At 34.4% G+C, this 15,840-nt stretch overlaps 2 long non-coding RNA genes across 2 annotated transcripts; one reads left to right on the top strand and one right to left on the bottom strand.

Moving 5' to 3' along the window:
- Positions 1 to 10,540: 10,540 nt before the first annotated feature.
- LOC134275478 (uncharacterized) lies at positions 10,541 to 11,664 on the bottom strand. The gene is made up of 2 exons (XR_009993829.1): positions 11,578 to 11,664; positions 10,541 to 11,134 (listed from the first exon to the last, which is right to left on the bottom strand). It is a non-coding gene; the product is annotated as an uncharacterized LOC134275478 (long non-coding RNA).
- On the top strand, positions 11,661 to 14,586 carry LOC134275477 (uncharacterized). Its single transcript, XR_009993828.1, has 4 exons — positions 11,661 to 12,374; positions 12,644 to 12,720; positions 13,889 to 13,951; positions 14,392 to 14,586. It is a non-coding gene; the product is annotated as an uncharacterized LOC134275477 (long non-coding RNA).
- Positions 14,587 to 15,840: the final 1,254 nt, after the last annotated feature.

Below are 15,840 nucleotides of genomic sequence, written 5' to 3'. Positions count from 1 at the left end.
CATCTCCTGAGTCTGCTGGAGAGCATCTCCAGCCCCCACCCTCTGCTGCCTGATGGACTTCCGTGCCTAAAAAGAGAAAAAGAGTGTCAGAAACATGTCACAATATTAAATCTATTACTATACAGAACCTCCAGTTGCAAAGTATTCATGGATAACAAAAAGAAAATGGCTACAAATACTTTGGCTAGTAAAATTAACAAGTGTACCAAGGGTTTTGTATCTCTCTTCTGTAGATTCTATAGCCTTTCATTTCTATTTGAAGCCTTTAAAGTATCCTGTATATTTAGCAATTTGTTTAGATAAAGTAAAGAAATCCCAAAAGGTCATCATATTCTACATTCTAAATTGATATCGTTTTTTTTTTAAATTATTATTCTTAAATTTATCATACGTTTTGGCAAATAATTAATGCTTCTAGTATTTGTATTTGATTCATAGGTGCACAATTAACATGTGTTTTTTAATTTAATTCCGGATTCCTTTGCGAATTTGTCGCGAAATGACCGCAAATATTAGTACTTAGTGCAAATCTTGCGCCACAGTTAAATTTGAAATGATGGAGAACCCTGGCATTGCACGTTTTTCACAATATTTCTTCCCCTTCACCCATAGATACTGTATACCAAAATTGTTTGAAATTGGTTGAGTGGTTTCAGAAAATAAGGTGAAAATGTTCAAATATTAATGCACGATAGACGACGACCAATGGATGATGCATGACTTAGGTCAGTTGCTCTTGAAATTCAAACTAACAACTTTCTGATCAAGGAGCAAGTGTTCTACTAACAAGTATCATCAAATCAAGTTTAAGAAAATATCTTGAATACTTTCTTTTAACATTTAGATAAACACTGCTTAAGAAAAGGGAGGGTGGTCAAGGTCTGAAGAAATGGTAATAAATACTGTAGATTTCTTATTATACGCGAGGAATTATAATAACCGTGTAATTTCGCGAGATTAGTGTCACTCGCGAAAAAATATTACTCGTTTTTATTTTTATGGTGATGAAATCTATGTAAATTCTGTTGATCAACCGTCCATTTGCGAATCATTATTCTCGCGATTTGATGTGAAAGACCCAGTTAGTGATAAAAAGTACTCGCCAAAAATAAGGAATCTACAGTAGTTAACATCAGTATGTATCGTCAAATTAAGTTTGATAAAACTATCATGAAGGGTTTCTTGAAAACTGATCTAATCAAAAATTTTAAAAAAGTTGAGGTCAAGGTCAAAGAAAGGGTCAAAGAAAAAAATACTTGAGCAATTGACAGCTCTCATCAGTGTGTATCAGCATATGAAGTTTTATCACACTATCTTGAATGGTTTCTTAAAAACCAACTTAAACACTAATTAAATAAGTGAGGTTGAGGTCAAAGATGATGCAGTTGCAAAGCTTACATCAGTATGTATCAGCATAACATGTTTGATTACACTATCTTAAATGGTTTCTTTGAAACTTTGCAAAACTCTAACTCAAGAAAAGTAAGGTCACGGTAAAAGGAAAGTCAAGGTCAAAAAATGCTGAAGCAGTTTATAGCTCTCACTAGTGTGTTTCAGCATTTGAAGCTTCATTACACTATCTTAATAGTTTCTTTCAAACCAAGCTAAACACTATTTTTAGAAGAAAAAAATCAAGGTCAAAGGAAAGGTCAAGGACAACAGATGATGATTTAGTTGAATAGATCTTATCAATATCTATCAGCATAGGAAGATTGATCAAAATATCTTGAGTAGTTACTTTGAAACTGAACTTTGAACTGATATAAACACAGAGCCGAATGGTATAAGGATCGGGGAAGAACGACGTGAGAAACCCCATAGTGGCCTCACCCTAGCCACCGCGAGGGGTGGGGGGTGTCATGATTTAACAAACTTATGTGACTGGCCCAGTCATTCTCAGTGCAAGAAGAAGATTTTTAAAGATTTTTCCTAATATGTTAAACTTTGATCCCCATTGTGGCCCCACTATACCCTTAGGGGTCACGATTTGGAATCTACACTACCTGCATGATGATAATTCAAAATGAGTTTCATCATTCCTGGACAAGTGGTTCTAGAAAAGAAGATTTTTAAATGATACCTTAATTTTTCACTTGTTCATAATTAAATCCCCTTGGAAGAACGCGTATGTGGCCCTTAATTCATTTGAATAAATTTGAATAAGAAATCTGTGAGCCAATGCTTACTACAGTGATACCCCGCTCTGATGTTAATATAGACACAAGTTCAATTACGGGCAAATGCACAGAAAAATAGGAAGTTGATATCAAAATCACATCAAAATTAATCCCACCATTATAACATGTCTCAACAAAGAGCTAGTGTACTAAAATTTCAAACATTTGTTATGAATAGTTGAAGAAAAAACTCTGACGAAAATTTGTTATGTATGAAACAGACAGAAACAAAGACAAACAGGAAGTTGACAACAGATTTGAACAAAAATGTATCTCATTGTATTGCATGCCTGAGGAAGGATTGTGTTAAAATTTCAAGCAATTGCAATGAGTAGTTGCTGAGAAAACTGCGATGAAAATTTGTTGTGTATATGAAGCGGACAAATGCCTAGACAAACAGGAAGTTGACATCAGATTTAAACAAAAATATATCCCAAGGTGTGGCATGCCTCAGAAAAGATTGTGTTAAAATTTCTAGCTTCTTCAATGAGCAGCTGCTGAGAAAACTGTGACGCAAATTTGTTACGGACAGACACACGGATGGACAGACAGACACACAAGGGTAAAACAGTATACCCCCTCTCCTTCAGATCGGGGTTATAATAACATTGTGTTTTATGACATTGATTTCACAAAATAAATTGCAACTATTTGTCACCTTTGTGAGATTAATTTCTCCATTCGAAAGTAATCAATTTTGTTAATAGTGACAAAACATCAAGATTAAGATACACCCACAGGTCTGAGCAATCTTTGTGTTAAGTGGAATACTCTCAACATTATTCTTCATCAGATACCGGTAGATATGGACCAGACACAAATAATGAACTTTTTCCTTTCAGTGACCTTGAACTTGCGAAAAGTACCTTTGGTCAAGGTCATGACACAATCTTTGTGTGAATTAGTAGATTCCAATGTTTCTCACAAGAAGGATATGGACAGGCGCAGACAGACAGACCGATGGACAGAGGAACAATTAAGGTGATTCCCATATACGAGGGTTGTCCCAAAAAGTCTTAGACATTGTTTACAATTTTTTTTAACATGTACAATCAATACTAACAAAATTTTGCATAGACACAATATATTCAATGCTCTTTAAAATTGCAAATTCTTAATTATATCTTTCATATTAATAATATTTATATGAAGGCCGATATGGTGTGTCGGCGCTTGAACAAAAGTTGGCAAAAAAATAACTATTACATTTACTTTTTATTACTTTAGTACCATATAAAACACTGACCTCAAATTTATATTAGTCAAAAAAGAATTAAAATCTTAATAACATTTTTATGTCAAATTTTCATATAAATAGCATCAGAAACGGATGATTGGTGTCATGATTTTCAAAGTTTTGTTGGAATTGAGTTTGATAAAAATGACATCGTCAAACGCATAAACGACGATACTCAGAGACGTAAGCGTAGTCATGGACATCGTTCGTACAATAAACCTGCAATACATGACGCCTCTTTTGATTCATTACTACCTTATGTAAATCAACAGTTAGGTCTACATCATATTCGAACAAAACTTTACTCTGTCCATTTGAAACTTTTAAATAGTCTTCTTGAAAAGGCCAAGGAACATCCAATTTTAGATTCCTCGTCACCTGAATATAGGCTCGGATCTGTGATTATGGATATTGCATATCATAGGCTTTTTAAACCTGCACGTTTCATGGAAAAAAATAGAGCTAAAACAATCTGTCTTTTCCTTAAACTTCAATATGCCAATAAAGGAATTGACGCGGTTAATATAAGTAATATTCTTAATCACAAAAGGGTCCAGTCTTGTATTCCACCATACTTCAAGTATAATACTACACCTTGTATTTCCTACAAATTAATATACATCGACCATTGCTTCCAAACTTTTCAATTACAAAAACACTTTACATGGCCTGGATATCGACTATCTGAAAAATAATCCCCCTTCGTGTTCATGTTCTTCTTCGCCCTATACCTATAATCCTGCTGGACATGTTATTACAGGTGACGTAAATATAGTTCGTAATGAGGACCTTAGATCACTTATTTTAAAAGGTCCTAAATATAGGGAACCCCGATCCTTCAACTGGCATCGGAATTTCATAAATATTATGGATTCTGTTGAAAATTACGCCAGACGATGAGCCAGATATGAAAAAGAAGACATTGACACCTTGTCAGAATGGATTAAATGTATCAGATCCATGTTAAAGTCACGTATTAAAAGATTGAGGGGCAAAATGAAAACCATCTATCCTTCTGTGTTCAATAAACCAGAAGTGAAAAAAGAATTAGATAGATTACACGATCAGTACGTACCAGTTCCTGCCGACAAAGCAGGTAACAACATTGTCTTTGTTTCCAACAATCTATTGGAATTCCCATGGGTACAAATTGCGCTCCGTTATTAGCAGACTTATTTTTATATTCATATGAAGCAGAATTTATGCAAAATCTTATGCGTGAAAAGAAGAAAACACTTGCTGTGGCCTTCAACTCGACATTTAGATATACTGACAACGTATTGTCAATTAATAATGATAATTTCCATTCCTACGTCGATACGATATATCCTGGTGAGCTTGAGATAAAAAATACCACAGAGTCCGACACTTCTGCTTCATAACATGGATATTTTACTTGAAAAAGACACTAATGGTAATTGTAACAAACTGAAATTCTTCATTATATTGTAAATAAATCCCCTTGGTTCACCCTTCCGGTAACTTGTTTAATAATCCTGTGGGGAGCCCTTAAATTCCTTTAGTTCCCATAGTAACATAGCAGCCCTGTGGGGAGCCCCTAGTTTTACTTTAAATAGTAAGGTTAAAGCGTGCTCTGGGTAGTACCCGGGAAAAACATCAGCCGATAGACGTGTTCGTCTAGTGCTACCAGGGGGCCTGTCCATAGAAAACCACATGGGTCTTATGCCTTATTTTCATGCCTAAAGTCTCTCTACAGAATGTTACAGAGTATGTAAACTGTCGGGTACTGAAATTCTTTATTTGAGAGTAGCCATTTCCATGTTATGGTGTGTGACAGAGACCGTAGCGTGTGAGTGAACTATGGCGGCCCGTACGACTCATCTCTAAAACCAGTTCTGTGAGTTACTAGTATATCATCGGGCGGTGACCCTCATTGAACATTTCATTATCTGAGTTAAAGTTATTATATGAACGAAACATTGTGAAAGTTTGAGAATTATAACTATTGTGAATTTGGAAATAATTCTGAATATTTAGTTTCATTGAAAGACATTTCAAAGTGTTGAGCCTGGCGTCGGACCATTGTCTCTGGAACCCGAGAGGAACCCAGTGTGCCACGCAGCCCGTTATTAATTAACATTGTTCCGTGCAGCCATACAAAAAGGAAACTGTAAAAATCTATTCTTAAAGGATTTCCGCACTTACGGAAGGACCAGGACAAACGGGACCTATTCATACCAAGGGACATGCGCACTGACTGACTGAGGACCAGGACCAATTAACAAAGACATTTTCAATTTATTTTATTTTTGTACATTTTTTTTTGGTTAAATTCTTTGTTAAAATTTCTGTTTACTTTGTTCTTTAATTTTGTTATTAAATTTTGTTAAAATTTTAAAGTTCTTCTTTTGATTTTTGTAAGTTCATCAGGGTGTATAACCCACACCCTCACAGTAATCTAACAACCAAGCTATATGATAAATGTGATGACTTTAACTTTTCTATCGTCAACTTCCCTTACTTATGCAGCAATATACCTTCATCACCTGCATACGGAGTATATATATCTCAGTTGATTCGATATGCAAGAGCATGCTCTACGTATGAACAATTTCTTAAACGAGGTAAATTATTGACAAGCAAGTTGATGAAACAAGAATATCAACAGTCTCGTTTAAAGTCATCATTTCGTAAATTCTATGGTCGATACAATGACCTTGTCAGCAAATACAATTTATCATTGAGTCAAATGCTGACTGACATTTTTCATACCAATTGTTAGTCCATTATTTATACACTGAATTGACGATGGATTTTTTTTGTTATTTCCTGATCATGACAACGAGCACACGGTGGGTGTGACCGGTCGGCAGGGGATGCTCACTCCTCCGTGGCACCTGATCCCACCTCTGATGTTTCGTAGGTCCGTGTTTGCTCTGCTCATTTTGTATATTGTTTAATGGACGTTGAGATTGAATACTGTTCGTTATCTCCATATCCTTCCTTACTTTAGTCCACTGATATACACTTACACACTTCCTTTATTTTTTTCATAATTTTCTTATAAAATGTAATATCATCATGAAATTTTAAAAACATGATCATAAAATGTTACTTTTTTTTTTTTTTAAGAAAAAAGAAATTTTATTTATCAAAGAGAAACTAAAGTGTTTCCCCTGTCTACGACTGTTTAGGACAACCCTTGTATACACACCCCAAATGTGTTAACTTAAACTAAAAGTTTCAATATTTATGAAAAAGAGAGGTAGATTCTGTGAGACAAGAATACAGACAAAGTGATTCCTTAGAATACCCCCAAATGTGCTTGAGGGGTGTTAATTAAAACTACCAGTACCAATATTTTCAAACAGAGAGGTAGCTTTTTGTTTTTTATACTTACCGGGAAGTCCATCACGTAGTCGGCGTGCCAGGCAGGACGTCGTCGAATCCTCGTAGATCGTCGAGGCTCCATCTACATAAAAGTAAAACTTCATCAGTACATCATCCTCAAAGTTAAGATTTTCCTTAAATTTTAAAATAATATGGCACTATAGAGCATCTAGAAGTGTTTCTGGTGTTACAGTATTTATGTCAAGTAAAAGAATTAATTACCTATTTGGTAAATTATAACCGCCAATTTTTTTTTCTCATTTCAAGTCTTATTTTTGCAATGAAGTTTGCATGTAATTCTCAAAGTTCATTTATGACTTCCTGCTCACTAATAATTTGAATATTTCTTTCATGCCTTTAATCATCCTAAAGAAATATTCATAATTTAATATACACACAATACCAACAAACCTTGCAGAGCAAAATTATACAGATGACTCTGACAGACGATCTCTCGAAGTTCAATCATGGCTTCGCAGTACTTAAGAAGAACATTTTTTAAAGAATTTCATCTTTCCTGTCCCAATGGTTCTTGAGAAGAAGATTTTTAAAGATTTTTCCTTTTTCCTATATATTCCTAATGTAAAACTTTGATTGGCCATTGTGGCCCCACCTTAGCCCAAGGGTCATGATTTGAACAAACTACAGTGGACCCTCATTTATCCGGACGCTTTGGTTCCCAGTCAATTTGTCCGGATATGTGAAGCATCCGGATATCTGAATCACCAGTTAAACAAGACAGAATAACATTTTAAAATTTCGTTCCGATGAAAAATCGTCCGGATACTGAAGCATCCGGATATCTGGCGTCCGGATATCTGAAGGTCCACTGTAAATGAATCTACACTACCTGAGGATGATTGACCACATGAGTTTCATCTTTCCTGGCCCAGTAGTTCTTGAGAAGAAGATTTTTTAAAAATGCCATTAATTTTTCACTAATTCATAATTATCTCCCCTTGGAAGAGGGCATGGCCTTTCATTTGAACAAACTTGAATCCACTTCACCCAAGGATACTTTGTAGCAAGTTTGGTTGATATTGGTCCCGTGGTTCTTGAGAAGATTAAAATGTGAAAAATTTACAACGACCACAACAACAACAACAACAGACAGACAAATTTTGATCAGAAAAGCTCACTTGAGCCTTTGGCTCAGGTGAGCTAAAAAACAACTGTAAGATTCAAAATAATTATCCAATCAAGATGAAAATATCAGGTACACATCTTCATAAGGTGGATAATATGTGTACAAATTTTCATTCAAATCCTTCCCGGACTAATAGTTTCTGAGTAATTAAGTCCGGACAAAATCTTGTCTATAGACAGACGGACAGACAGACATGGCGATTCCAATATTCCCCCCTTAAACTTCATTTGCATGGGGGGGTATGAAAACAGTACTTGTTATCATACACATACTCTCTTAACTTTAAGTTTTGGAATATAAATTAAGATAATCTAATTGACAAATATTTGAAATGTTCCTATTTGAAATGTTCTTGATCCTTAATTTGAAAGATTATTTTCAAATTAAGGATCAGGAACATTTCAAATAGAAGTAGAAACAAACCCACACCCTACAAGGCAAAAGTGTAAGATTGATTAATTGTATATTGTTTAACGTTCCTCTCGAGAATTTTTCACTCATATGGAGACGCCACCACTTGACGGTGATCGAGAGCTGCAAAATTTGTCCTATACTCGGCACTTTAGACAGGGCCATTGAGCAGGGAAGGGTCTTTTTTATTCCAGCACCTACTATGACACTGGACCTAGCTTTGTACGGTCTCATTCGAAGACTGGTCTCCCGTCACACAGTGGGATTCGAACCCACGATGTAAGGATTGACTTCTAACTTCACGCCTCTAGAGCACACGCACTAACCACTGTGCCACACAGGCGACTTCAATAGCATAAGAAGTCTGTGCATGATTATTTATTTATTTTCTTCTCAACTTAACTTGTACTGCTTTTTTAGCCAGGCTTATTGCTCAAAGAGCAATTGCCGGCTTATGTGATCCTGTTCAAGGCAGGAAGTCAACCCCATAGTTGCCATTTTAAAGTTACGTGCAAAATTATAGTTCTTACTCTCAACCGCTTTTGAGATGATACAGTCCCTGAAACGTTCTACTTTCCCATTTTTCCGTTCGCTCACCATTCGTTCACCGTTTGTTCAGCGTGCGTTCACCGTTCGCTCTTCGTCCACAGTATTGCATTCACCGTGCACTCGCGTTCACCGTTCACAAAACGTTCACCGTTCGCTCTTCGTTCTGTTTACTTTGCGTTCAAATTGCATTCACCGTTCACTTATCGTTCAGTCTTCATTGTCATTCGGAACTCCGAAGTGAAAGGACTTATCTTTTTGATGGTAAGGATTTACATGTTTTTAATTAAATAACTTAGATATTGTGTTTGAAGAATAATTATTTCATTGCAAAAATTATCTATGATATTTATATTTCTATTATTATAACTCAGCTGTTACTTATTTTATAAATTTTCCCTGGAAAATAATTAATAAGTTAAGTAAATGTACCTACATGTATGTAGAACGATGCTAAAATATTAACTTCAAAAAAGGGCAATCCTGTACAAATGCTTCATGCACGGCATTAATTTGATGTAATTTTAAAGAGGACAAATTATTAATGGATGTATAATAATTAATCCAAGTCTTTTACAGGACAAGAATACATAAAAAAAAATTGCTACAGTAACACGCATTTAAACTACATGTAGGTTTGAGAGTTATGAACAGCACTGCAAATATTCAGTTAATTAAATATCTTTAGAGATAATTAAATTGATGGTGTGGTTTTAAATTTTACAAAAGACCAACTGTTTAAAATAGTCTATAATATTAGAGAAGGAAAATTCCTTCCTTCACCGTACCTAAACATATGTTTAAAAATATGTTTTTTGCCATTCAGTATAATTAAGATCCCCCCCCCCCCCCCGGTGCCATTTCTCCCGAAATAAAATTCTTATTGAGTTTTTTCAGTATATTTCAATTAATATTTAATTTTTATTGTAACACATGAAATTCAGTCTTAAATCCAACATCAAACAGTCATTAAACAATAGTATATTAGTATAAACTTATGCCGACAGTAGTATTTTAAATTGGCAGGGAATATGTTTCACATTCAATTTAAAACTTATTCCTTCCAAGTATATATTCGAATTACCCTTGCAGAAATTATTCCTGACTTGAAAATGCTTCTCAGGAATTCCTAAGATGTCCTAAGAATTCCTAAGATTTCCTCACAATCTGATTTGAGGAAATCCTAGGAGTAACATTCCTGGGATTTGATTTCAGGACATCCTAGGATCTCCCAGGACTTCTTTGTTAAACATTTCAAATCCAAATCTTGCCAGGACATTTCATTGTAAAGCCAGGAGTTAATCATTTTTATGATAATCCCATTTCCTAAGACTTTTGACTTAATGTCGGGACTTTTGTAAAAAAGACAAATTAAACTTTACAAACTTAAGCATGTTAATAAATGTTAAAACAGAATGACAGGAAATTTTATTACTTTTAAAGTTTTAATGTATAATATCAGGAAAATCATAAAATGAATAATTTTCAATCATTACATATTATACTTGATACATAGAAAGACACTGACCCTAGAACTATTTTTTAAATTAAATACTTTCTGTAATATTGATGTTGTTAGGGAGGAGTTATACATGTAATATGTTTTAAAGAAAAAATTGTTTACAGACAAACAATATTTCACCATTTTCAAATCACACATTTCTGAGTTGATTTTTATCCATTAGAATTAAATTCTACACTTAATCTTTAGATTGCTTCGTTCATGGGAAACTGAGTGCAAGCATAGTTTTTTTTCTCGAAAGCACTGGTCATACAAACTTGGCCATCTTGCAATACAACATCAAGTATTAATACAACTTTTTCTTTCTATGTAGAAGTAATATTTTCCAGAATGTTTCACTGAAAATAAAGTGTTCCTCTTAACTTAAAGTTGGTTTTCAAATGGCTTTGAATTCAGAAGACCATACATGCAGAAGGATGGAGTGGTAAATTTTCTTCATCTGTCAATTTAATTTTTCACTTCGCATTTCATTTCGACAAAATAAAACATATATTCCTCAGAGCACGTTATAAGAAATGGCTCTCCTATACCGTCATCACCTGCATACAGGTTATATATCTCTCAGGTGGTTACCAAACTATCAGCTTCAAAGTCACATGCCTGGCTAGAAGTATCTTTTTTTGTATCTTCTTCTTTATCAGTGTCATTTGGTTCATCAAACTGTCGTTGACTTTACTATCTTTAACATCTTCATCCAAATCTGTATGATTTTGCTGTATATTCACCCATAACTGCCAGAGATACTATACAAAAGAAAAGTAAATACTGAGTCATTGAAAGAAGAGTACACTACACAAATTTAAATACTACATAAACAGCATAATGAAGAAGCATGACTTGGTCTGTGACATCATACTTTCGTCACTTTCTGACTTAAAAAGCTTGGTATTTCAAATTTTGTTGGGTTAGAATCGTGTTGTATTGAGTTTGAGAATATAATTTCTCATGTTTTTGATATTGAGTATTGCTTTTATTTAACGAGGAAAATTTAAAATACGCAGTAAAACTAATAGAGTTTCCTGAAAATTGTATCCACAGAAACAGAGATAAAAAAAAACTTTTCAAAGGTTTTGACCAAATTCGAGTCGTAACATAACTATTAAATACGATAAAAATGCGCTTTCCCTATAGGTTTTATCGCCAGATATACTAATTTTCATTCATCACTTAGCAATAAGATACTTACAGACATCGTGACAGGCTTGTAGATACGAAGAAAAGTCGTTGTTTACAGCACAACGTGACAACTTCACGATCCGCCATATTTGTGTTTGGACGGTTTCCATGCAAATTGTTCTTGGCCTAAATGTATCATCGTGGTTCTTCGAAAATATTTTCTTCTGTAACACTTTCTGTTAGTAGAATTGGTTGATCAAGGATAATTATATTTTATTTTTCTAATATGCGGGTCGTTTGTCACTGATAATAACTTACGTGTTTTTTTTAACAAGATTGTCGGGAAAATGTCGGGATATTTCTTAAAGGTGTACAAAATACCCCTACACCGTGTCTGCAGCGCGAACTTCCGAGAGGTGGTACAAAAAAGTGATCTTCGATCAATTAGTACCCGGTGTATAAAATATATTTACTGTCAACTCAGCTTTGAATATTAATTTGTCAGAAAATATTCGCTAAAAAATATATTTTCTTTTTGTAAAAAAAAAAAAACGTAAATTCACATTAATCACAAATTATTTTCAAGAATTAACAAACCGCATTTTCTGGGTGTGGCACGAAATAACTTTACACCGTCCTGTATCATCCTCTCGCGAGACTTCATCGAGAAGCGCAAAATAGGAGTTCAAGGAGCGGCAATGTTTAGAGAGACTGGTGAAATGTAATGAAATGCACAACTTACGCCCAAGATTGACTCTAATTCTTCACATAAACCATGTTCTCTTTCCCAAAAATCTTGGTTTCGCTAGGAGTGCAGTAAAGGGAATGTTGGAAGAAGTGTAGATATCATGGCCACAGGCCAGTGGGGTAAGTGGCGAGTGGTTCCTTGTAAGATATGATTTGAATGTATGTGTAAAAGGTTTTTGGGCATACTGTGATTCAGTCTAGTCCATGAAGATCAAACGTACATACACAGTGAAATATTTCCAGGTTTTACATGTTAAAATTTAGTAAGCAGAAGACTTATAAACAAATATTTATTATCAGTTACTGTTAAATTTGCATTGAATGTTTTGACATGGTGTAAATTTTGGAATTATACTCTTAAATAAAGCCTTCATTGCATTATCTTCTAGCTAGAACCTTGAAGCCTGGCAAGGATTATGAGACTGGAAACTCCCATTGAGACTACCAAATGAAGAGAAAGTTTCAGGTATCTTGTAATCTTTTTTTAAATTTTCTTTTGTAAACTTGAAAGAATAGACAGATTTCACATTCCTAAGAGTTGTCTCCGGTTGTCGGCGTAACACTCATTTTTCCCACTTTGTCCTTTGTAAGTTAACTGGAAATATTTTTATTTTCAGACATTTATATCTAACAATATCGATCTGTAACTGTATTGCCAGAATATGGGGCAACTTTAAAAACGTAATGAATAAATTCACACATCAGGGTTCGACACTAACGGTAGCCCGCTGGCCCGGGACAACTGAATATTGAGGTCGGGCTACCAAACATGCCTTTAAACTTGCCCTGCAGGGCTACTAAGAATTTTACTAAGTACTCACTCAGAGCAACAAATATAATTATCAATTACACATAATGTATCTAAAAATTATGAAATCTATTTTCAAACATGTTTTATCATCATAATTATTATTTTTGTATGTCAAAATTGTAAAATTTAAAGGTGATTCGAAATATCCTAAATGATAATATATGTGTACTTCTTCGAATAGAAAAATGTCTAAGGTACAATCATAGGGTGACATATAATTTTTACCCAAAATACAGCCAGAATGCAGGATTTGGCATCTCTATTTTCAAAATTTCCAGGGGGAGGCCCCCCGTACCCCCACCAGCAGGAGGGGGAAACCCCCTCCCGCACCTACCCCCCTCATTGCTTCGCGACTCGGCCACCAGCCTTCGGCTGCTGGACAACTAATACATGAACAGGGCTAGTAGAAATTAGAAATGGCTAGCCCTGCTGACAACTATGGTTTAAAAGTTAGTGTCGACCCCTGCACATACTATATTTCTGAGATACTGACCCATAAAGTTGGTAAGGTAATAGAGGGGAAACAGTGTCTTACGCCGGTTGACCCTGGATTGACCCCGCAAAAGGGAATAACTTTTGTAAATGTGAAAGTCGTCTATGAAACTTTATGGTACATTTCAATCTCTGTAACTAATATTAAGTTGGAAAAACTGACGCAGATGTCGTAGAACTCATAAGGTAATATTCGCTAAATTTAGAACAGAAAAATGAAAAAATCAGCAAGAAATATCAATGACAGCCATCATTAAAATTAATTTCAGCTAGATTACAAAAGAACAAATATATACACGTCTTATAAAAAATTTTATTGATAACTTTGCAGACTGTTTAACTCGGACTAAGGGAAAAGAAGCAAATTACAACAAGGAGAATATTGCCGAGAAAGGTAAGCTGTTCAAATAATGTTAATGTATGATTTTAATGTTCTGTTCACACGGAGAGTTTAATTCACAGTATTTTAATGCCAAGTAAATTGACTTCATACGACAGCTGTGGTAAAGCGGTTAACTATTGCGAATTAAAATTTTATTTTCTACAAAAAGGCTATTCAGTAAGATTATTATGACATCATTTGTTAATCACGTCATGTATGCAATTGATTAACATACCTTATTCCTTATGCAAGTGTGAATAAAATATATCTTTTGAGAAAAATGGTTCATCTTACTTGGGAAAACACATATTTTTATGGACTGGTAGAATCTGAAAGCTTGGTACATGTAGCATCTTTGGCTACAAAATTTTACAAGTTTGATTTTCATCCCTTAGAAATAATTACATATTTAGACTAAACAATGGAATACATTAAGTAAAATTTTATTTTAGCAAAGACAAGTGAAAAGTCGAGTGAAGAAAAAGCAAACAAGGCTTCACGATCTGCAACTAGGCCACTGGCGATGAAGAAGAAAAATGTACAGCTAAAGAAGATACATCAGTGATCAACTAAAGCTGGGCGACTTATATTGGATTGACGAGGTGCAGGGGGGATAGTAATTTGGGTCTGTTTATCTTTCTGTTTGTCAATCTGTCTGTCTGTAACACTTCGTTCTCTTAACATTTCCAAAATATCCAGATATTGCAATGACATTTTATATTATAACTCATTTTGACGATCCCACTGCAGACCATGATTAATCATCAATACAAATTTAATATTGTTTATAAATTACATATTACCCTTATATATTTTGAAGTGAAATGGTCAGAGGTCAAGGCCTCTTTCGGGGGCACATATTGTTTTTGCCTGTCTGTTTATCTGTCTATTGCTAATTTACCTTTTGCCATAACTTTTGAATCATGAGAGATATAGATACTTCATATTGGGTATGCTTACTCCCCTTTCAAATGAGACCAAGACCAATGACCTTGAATGTCATCGTTATGCTAAAATATAGCCTTGTTGAATCTTTTAATTTTGAACCATAAGAGGTAGAGATTTTATATTGAGTATCCATACTCCACTAATTAAGTTCTTTCAAATTACATCAAGGTTAATGACCTTGTGACTTTGACCTATATGTTTTTGGTTTTTTTTCAAACTTTGTTGCCACCAGGTGCATACTGTTTTTGTTTTTTTTATGGGAGGGGGGGGGTGTTATGAATTAGTTCTGTTTGGTATCTGAATCTTTTATTGTACAGAATTCTTCAGAAGTGACAAACCCTGAGGACCTCACCCCTACTCTCTACACTAGGTTGTTGATTTAAATATTTTTTTTATTATTAATATTTGTCATTGTACATGTATATCATAAATATTCTATGAGAGCTGCTTCAGAATGTATTAACATAGTTTGAAAATAAGACAATCTTTTTCCCCCATTGTGTGTGAATCATGATGTTGAATCATAACTGCACTATAATGTTACAGCAGTAAAATTGTAAAGAATTTGTTGTATCAGATACCATCAGCATTTTTAAAAAATTATTTAATGTATTATTTTTAGACGGAGGCTGTATGACAGCCTCCGTGTATAGGGATTGTCTTGCCTATGGAATGTAAACAGGAAAGATTTCCCAAGCACCATCTATCGGTGGAATTGTTTTCATTACCTTGAGAATTCTATTTTTAGAGCGACTCTGCGTTAAACCGACCGCAAGGATAGGCATAGTCTAAAACAAAGATCGCGTCACATACAAGTATAAACAAACAGTTCTACTTTTTCTAAATAAACAGGATTTGTCTAATATTTTTTAAAATGACGTGTATATAAATACATTTCCTACGGAATATGTAAAAAAAAAAAGTGATTTACTATTAATTTTTTATCAGACAGA

Source organism: Saccostrea cucullata, unplaced genomic scaffold (genome assembly GCF_032062105.1).
Source record: "Saccostrea cucullata isolate Sc308-1 unplaced genomic scaffold, CSIRO_AGI_Scuc_v1 ctg7358, whole genome shotgun sequence".
Taxonomy (NCBI): Eukaryota; Metazoa; Mollusca; class Bivalvia; order Ostreida; family Ostreidae; genus Saccostrea; species Saccostrea cuccullata.
The sequence above is the reverse complement of the archived record's forward strand: the minus strand, read 5'-3'. Positions and strand labels throughout refer to the sequence as shown.